Here is an 8467-nt window from a genome sequence, read left to right on the forward strand (position 1 = left end):
GGGGGGGGGGGGAGCGGCGGCGCACCCGCAGGTACTCCGGGGGAAGGAACGCCGGCGGTGTCGTCCCCTCCCCGCCCACGGGTGCGCCGCCCTTCGATCCCGCGCTGATACGCGGGTAGGTGAGGCGCCGCTTTTCTTCTGCGGCGCCTCACCCCGTCCCGGGGGGCGGCTTCGCCCCGCCGTGTCGCAGAAAGAGATGACGGCGGACCAGCCCTCATCTCCCCCAAGCATGGCCCTGACTCGGCGCTCCACCACCCAAGGTTGCGTTCAGATTCCCCACCCGGGTGCACCCTGACACTCAAAGAGCGTTCAGATTCCCTTTAAGGTCTCCCACCGGATATCGGGTGGAGCGTTCATATTGTCACTCCATTCCACCCGGGAGGGTGGAAAAACCACACAGGTTTTTGAGCCGGGTGGAACGGGTGATGATGACGTCAAACCATGATCTTTTAGTTTTCCTAAAAGATCATGGTGGATTATTTGGTCTGTTCTTTTCAGCTGCTGAACTGATGTAAGGTTAGTACACTACAAATATTAATATTATCAATACAACATTTCAATATTTAAAACAGAGTAGAACATTTACGCGTAAAATATAAATAATCAACATTACGTGTATATTATGTTTAACGTGTCATTCATTTAAACAATCAATGAAAATTATATTCTATTTCTTATTTCTAATATTATGTATTTTTATTTTATCAATAAAGTAAGAAATATTAACAATCTTATAATTTAATTGTTTTTCTATATTATGCAATTTATAATAATTTATATTGTTTGTATTGTTTATATATGCAAAAGATTCATGTAAACATAATGTAAACAATATGTAAATAATCCATGTAGATATAATCTTGTAATTTACAGCACAACTCTGATGAATGCATCTACAAATATGGATGAATATCAGCGAGCTGTTGCACTGACTGCAATGACTATCAGCAATGATTTTCTCTGTTGTAATATGTTTTTTGATACAGACAGTGAAAGCAGCGATTCAGATTTAGATGAAGGAGATATCAGAAGAAGAATTCTATTACGTGGATGTCAAGAGAAGCCTCCAAGAGTGAAAAATTATGTTGAACAAACTGTACCAAAATTTAACACATAACAGTTTAGAAGCCATTTTCGCATGACCCCAGCAACATATGAAAATTTAGAAGCAAAACTTGGTCCTGTCCTCTCTTTGTCTAAAGAAAAAGCTGTAATTCCAGTAAGAAAACAATTATTAGGGACGTTGTGGTTATTGGCAACACCTGATTCATATCGGTAAGTTTCTGATAAATATTTGCTGTATAAGTAAATATGTATGATAATTTAGTTAATATGAATTTTTCATTTCAGTTCTGTTGGCGAAAGGTTTGACCTTGCAAAAAGTTCATTAAATAAAAGTTTTATGAAAGTCGTTGAATGTTTAAATAATATATCGGACCAAATTATTTTATGGCCAAGAGACCAAAAATTGGAGAAAGTAAAAGCAGATTTCAATCAAAATTCAGTATTGAAAGGCATTATTGGTGTCATTGATGGTATACATGTTCATATAAAAGCTCCTAAGGTATGTAATTATGTTATATCCGTTGTAAAATAAACATGTAAAAAAATATGATATTATAGTAAGTATTTGGGAGTAGAAGGAGAGAAAAAATAGTATCACGCATACATACATTTCTTTCTTTAATTCCAGGTTGACTCCCAATACTATAGGACTTATAAGAAAGCATATGTCATAATTTTACAGACAGTCTGTGATGCTTGTATGAAATTCACTAACTGTTTTGCAGGATTTGCAGGTTCAGTTGGAGATTTAAGAGTTTTTCGAAATTCGGACTTATGGAAAATAATTCAAAGAAATAAATCATCTTTCTTTCCAAATGATGAATTTATCATTGGTGACAAAGTGTATCCTGTATTTACATGGTGTATTCCCCCATATATTGATCGTGGTCAACTTACAGCTGTAAGATATTTTGTTATTCGCTCTTATAATGTAATATATTATAATGTAATTTGTTTTTCTTGTAGCATTGATTCAAATTTATAAATTCTTTAATATCTTTTTGTCAGGTCCAGAAAAAATTTAACACTGTTCTTTCTTCAAAACGATCAGTGATTGAACGTGTATTTGCACTACTGAAAGGTAGATTCCGTAGACTGAAGTTTCTTGATATGAACATAGATGAAATGATCTCCCACGTTATAATTGCTTGTACAGTATTACATAATATATGTCTGAATGGCATTGAGGATGATGTAGAAGATTTTATACAAGAAGGTATGGAGATGGAGATTGAAGAGGCTTATGCTGAAAATATATCTAATGAAGATATGGAAGAAATAAAACGTGAATACTTGTGTACACTTGTCGTTGAAGCTTAATATTGATGCATACTGTAATTATTCTCTACTTAATACATAATGTAATTATTCTCCGTATCATATTCATTAATATTACAAAAAAATTATTACAATATTGAATAGTGTAAAATCTATTTGCACTGACGTAAATTAATTTATTATTTTCATATTTATAAATTAAATGTGTTTATATATTTTGTATATGAATGTGTGTATGAATGTGTGTGCACGCGCACGTTTATAAACAAATATATAAGCAAGATTTTGTATAACTGATGTTCTTATGATAATTAAAATAAAATAATTTATATCATATTTTTAACTGGTGTATTTTAGAAAATCACTATTTTCCATTACAAAACTTTTTATAAAGTTTATTATATTTTAACAAAAAAAATATGATTTTCTGAAATACACGAAATGAAAAAATGTGATATTTATTACTTGGTTTATTATGAATTATGTAATATTTATAATGTGATATAATTATTTTATTCTAATTCTTAGTAGTAGAAAAGATAGAAACTAAAATAAATCGAAATTACAATTAAACTATATTGGTGCAAACCAGCTTAAAACTCATTTAAAATGTACTATATTGTAATGTAAATTTTATAAATGTATTGTAGGATATATAAAAATATAAATATAATAATAGATGTAATGTAAAATTTGAAAGGATAATAAGAATACATTATCAAGTTAAGAATAAGGATAGGAATAATGTAAGAATAATAAAACACGTTTTAGTTTTCTCTCATTTTTTATTTGTACTTAATTATTACATAGAAACTTCTTACAATTATATTATGTAAGAACAGAAAGATAAAAAAATAAACGATCAACTTTTAAATGTATACAAACAGTATTATTTTATTCTAAATAAAATTAAAACTATATATTAATGAAATGCCTACTTCTCATACAAAATTTTCCTATCTTTTTGACAGTAATGGAAAAAGTAACACTGGAAATATATCTAATAATAAAAATGAAGAAGCTCTTTAAGATATACTTATTAATAAAAATTAAGGAGCACCTTAATGACTTCACAATCTTAACTAATAACACAACCTTAACACTAATAATCTGTGTCTAGAAGAATGGAAGCATTTCAATTTCATATTTAAGGATTCCCTAATATGAAATATTTATCTTAAAATTATTGAATATCAAGCAAAAGATAAACATATCTCATAAAGAACAAACATAAAGAACATCTTACTAAACAAATAAACTGAAAAAGACAATCTGAAAAAAAGAAAAACAAATAAACAAATTTTTTCAACTTATTAAAGCTTTTCCAGTAATTTTTCCATTTGTTCCTTGTAAACTGCTATAGCTTTATCTTGTTTTTCCATCTTTTCTTTATGCCGCTGCATTTTAGCTTCCTCTCGTTCCTTTGCTTCCATTCTTTGTTGTACATTCCATTTTTCCAGTTCTTTTCCAATTCTACTTCTTTTGCGATTTGACTGTGGTGAATTTTCTTTCACATCATTATCAGAACTATATGGTAATTCTGCTTTGTTCACATATGAACATACTCTCTTCTTTAATGTTGATGATATAGAAATAGGTTTCACTATTGGTTTTTGACCCAAAACGGCTTCCATTTCATCGTAAAATTTATATGTCTTCAGTTCTGCTCCACTTTGGTTATTGTGATCTTTCACTTTGGTGTATGATTTTCTAACGTCTTTGAATTTGTTCTCGCATTGAATACCATTAAAATTCCATAATGGATTTTCTTTTTTCAAATCATCTGCAATCATTTTCCACACCTTACTATTTCTTATCTGATTATTTTTGAAATCATTTTCGTGACTTTTCCATTTGGAAATAAGTGCTCTTACAGCATTTGCATCAGTCCATTTCACAGGTGCAAAATTAGATGAAGAAAGAGATTGCATGTTATGTATATCTATAACAAAACGTTTATATCATAACAATAAAAGAAAAATATTATAAATAAAATCATGTTTCCATTAATTCAATATATACCTAAACTGTTACAAGATCTAGTCAGTTCTTCTATACTATTTTCACCAGCATCAGATGAAACTGAAGAAATAATCCTATTACAACTTCCTATAAGAGAATGATTATATTAATAGAAAAGAAGATAATAAAAAGAAATCAATAGTTTATTTATTAAGAAATACATACTTGATTTCTCACTGACTGTGCTAAGATTAAAGAACTGCCTTACTTCTAACGTATCAGGAATTATCATAACAACATCAGCTGTAATAAATAATGCTTATTAATTTATGAACATATAAACATACAATTAGCTTTATACGCAAGCATATAATTAATCTTAGAAAAATTAGTTAACAAAGCAAATGTGATATTTTTAAATACATTAGATGAATGAATGTGATATAAATTATTTTATTAATAACATTATATATATATAATATATTATTTCATATATATATACATATATATAATATATTAATTATATATATATATATATATATATATATATATATATATGTGGGATTTCAATGGAGAAACACTTCTTTTTACTATCGTTTTGAACAAACGTTTAATAAGTACAAGGATTACAGAGAATCATATATTACTCGTTCGCAGATCTTACTGCTCCGCTCTCCGACCGTACTCGTCGCGATCCTAATAACGAAGAACGTCCCGACCTTTTCGCTCGCTGTTTAGGTCGTCTCACGTATAAACAATCGCTTAGTCCCGTAACAAGCGGGTTCAATATTTAGATTAGAACGAAATCATGAGTGTAGCCCCTTCCCGATCCCACACTCGGCCCCCCTGACCAATTGTTCGCCTCAAATGATTACTACACACTTGACCAGGGTTTCATGAACTCAGCGCATGTGCTAGTACTACCCGGACCCTCTCCTGGGTTTGCTCGCTTAACGTCATACGTATCGTTATTTTTTATCTTAATTACGCGGTACGGTCCTAAATATTTTGCGCGTAGCTTCCGTCCCGGACACACCTGAGTACGTTTAATCGCGACCAATTCACCGATTTTATATTTTCGTGGTGCTTTGCGATGTTTATTGAAATTTTTACAGTTCTCCTGTTGAGTTTTTAGTATATGCTCCTTAGCTTTTACTCTAAGAGAAGAACGTTCCTCGTTAAATTGTTCTTGCAAAGCTTGCTCCAAGACTTCTTTTAGACGTAAATCTTCCTTACAACGCATTTTCACTCCTGTTAGCAATTCAAATGGACTTGTATTAATACTTCTTTGATACGTGGAATTTAAAATGTTTTGTAATTGCTTCACATAACGATACCACTTCGTCGGATCTTCCAGTGATAGTTTCGTGAGTATCGGGATAATAGTCCGATTAATTCTTTCCATCTGTCCATTGGCTCTCGGCAGACCTGTGGTAATCAATATGTGCTTGATTCCTTCGCCGTCGCAATAACCTTGAAACTCCTTCGACGAAAACGCTGTTCCTCTGTCGGAAATAATGCACGCTGGATTGCCAAATGTTTGCTGTTGCAGTTCTAACTTCTTGATTACTTCTTGCGAAGTTGCACTCTTCGTTGGGTACAACCAAATAAATTTAGTGAAGCTGTCGATTACGACTAAAATGTGGTTGTATTTCTTGCTTGTGGATTCCAAAGGGCTCAAATGGTCTATGTGATACGTATGCAACGGTACGTCACCTTTAGGTAGCGGATGAAGTTGACCCTCCTGCTTACCCTGCTTCCGGTTGGCAAGTATACACGGGATGCAGTTTGCTATAAACTTCTCCATCTTCTTTTTCACATTCGTCATAAAATATTCTATTCGGATAACGTCTTCTGTTCTCTTTGTTGACAAATGACCCTTATAATGAATGGCTTGTATGACTTCATTCTGCATGTGATCTGGAACCACCAGCAAATCTCTACCCTCGACAAACTTATAGAGCACGCCTCCTATCAACGTATAATTATTATTAGGTTTTATTTTCAACGTCTCTATTAATGTTTTTAGCTCGGAATCATCCGCTTGCGTTGCTTTTATTCTTGCCAAAATACCGTCTTCCACTATTGTCATAACCGAGTTTCTGCTCAATGCATCGACGTGTTTCATTCTTGTTCCCGACCTATGCTCCAATATATACTCGAAATCTTCCAGCTTTTCAGCCCACCGCCAAATCTTCGAGGAGATTTCCTTCTTCCGCATAGTTTGCGTAAACGCCGCACAGTCCGTTACTACTTTAAATTTCAACCCAAGTAAATATACGCGAAATTTCTCGAGTGCTTCTATCACAGCTAACACTTCTAACTCGTAGCTTTTATATTTTCTTTCAACTGGCCGCGATTTACGACTCATATATTGTACCGGATATAATCTACCATCTAATCGCGACCGTTGTAATAATATTGCGCCTATCCCGTCTTGACTAGCGTCGGTGTGCAGCTCCGTTTCAAGTGTCGGATCAAAAATTTGCAATACAGGTTCATTACTTAACATTCCCTTTAGCTTATTAAAAGCTTCTCTTTCTACTTCTTCAAATTTAAATATTCTATCTTTACACAATAGATCGCTTAAAGGTCTCGCCGTCATCGAATATCCACCAATAAATTTGCGAAAATACCCTGTGAGACCGAGAAAGCTTTGAACCTGTTTAATCGTCGTTGGTTCTGGAAATTGCATCACCGCTTTTATTTTCTCCGGGGATGGCGATACCGTCCCATTCTCTATTATTTGACCTAGGAATTCAATACGCGTTTTCATAAATTTACATTTTTTAACATTTAATTCTAAGCCATATTGGCTCGCAGTACGTAATACGGTTTTTAACCTGTCTATCGCTTGCTTAAGATCGGTTGCCAAAATTATGACATCGTCCAAATATAGCGTCACTATTCCATCGTTAACTAGTGGTCGAAAAATTTGATTAATAAATCGTTGGAATACAGGAGGAGAGTTAGACAAACCGAAAGGAGTCTTCAAAAATTGATATTGACCTTCGTGTGTGATAAACGCAGTATATTTTCGACTTTGTTCATCCACTTCTACGTGAAAAAATCCGTTTCTAAGATCTAGTGTACTAAACACTCGTGCGTCCCTCAATTTGTCTATCTGGTCCTCAATCAAAGGCAACGGATGCCTATCGCGTTCTATGATCCGATTAAGCGGTCGATAATCGATGCATACTCGTGGTGATCCATCTTTTTTCTTAGCTACAACTACCGGGCTTGCATATTCAGACGAACACGGTTCAATTATACCGTCTCGTATCCATTCCTCTACCTGCTTCTCGACAATTTTTTTTTCTGGCAAAGCTAATCTACGCGGTCTCTGAAAAATCGGCTTTTCGTCCTTGAGCGTTATTCTAAGTTTAATCTCTGTCGTTCTACATTTTTTTGGCTCATATTCGGTTATTAATTTCTTTACTTCATTCCTTATTTCCACGTTCGGAATGGTTTCAATGTCCGTTTGCGATTCTTCTGGGATATTAATATGTGCAAGAAAATCTGTTTCTAATTTTTTATAAATAGTCACGCCGTCTTGATTAAAATTTAAATTAGCCTGTTCTAAAATATCTCTACCAATAATTACCTCTATATTTATCGCTTTATAAGGCACAACGTAAAATGTTAACGGAAAGTTAACATCGCCGTCTATATACATTACAGCTTGAAAATACCCCACAGCTTTAGATTCACCGCCTCCGAATCCAGAAAATATACGCGTCGATTGAATCAATTCAAAATTATTCAATCTCCTGAACGCGTCTTCACGAAGTAAGCTAGCCGGACTACCAGTATCTATAAGAGCTTTCAATCTTTCATTATCGACAATAACATGTTTGATTACATTAGCCAAGGACACGCTCACCACATTAACCGCTCGCTCCAAATTCGAACTGAAACCGCCTGCTCTTCTCTCGGTACAATCTTTCGCCTCGTGCCCAAATTTGTTACAATTGAAACATTTCTTTCCTAACAATTTTTTGTCACAATTTCTGGCGTGATGTCCACTCATGCCACAGTTGAAACACCGCATCGGCGCCCCGCCCTCCTGGCCATCGATTGTCCTCCTCCTCACGTCCTCGCGCGAGAATCTCCTCCCCAAATTTCTCGTCATTTCGTCTCGATTCCTCACGTGCGTGTATTT

General features: G+C 34.1%; 1 pseudogene; it reads left to right on the forward strand.

Annotated features, from left to right (window-relative positions):
• The first annotated feature begins 80 nt into the window (after nucleotides 1-80).
• Nucleotides 81-2686, forward strand: LOC116847965 (annotated as a pseudogene).
• The last annotated feature ends 5781 nt before the right edge of the window (nucleotides 2687-8467 follow it).

The sequence above is a fragment of the Odontomachus brunneus genome, unplaced genomic scaffold, assembly GCF_010583005.1.
Source record: "Odontomachus brunneus isolate Ranch 3 - 2012 unplaced genomic scaffold, Obru_v1 Obru_scaffold_086, whole genome shotgun sequence".
Lineage (NCBI taxonomy): Eukaryota > Metazoa > Arthropoda > Insecta > Hymenoptera > Formicidae > Odontomachus > Odontomachus brunneus.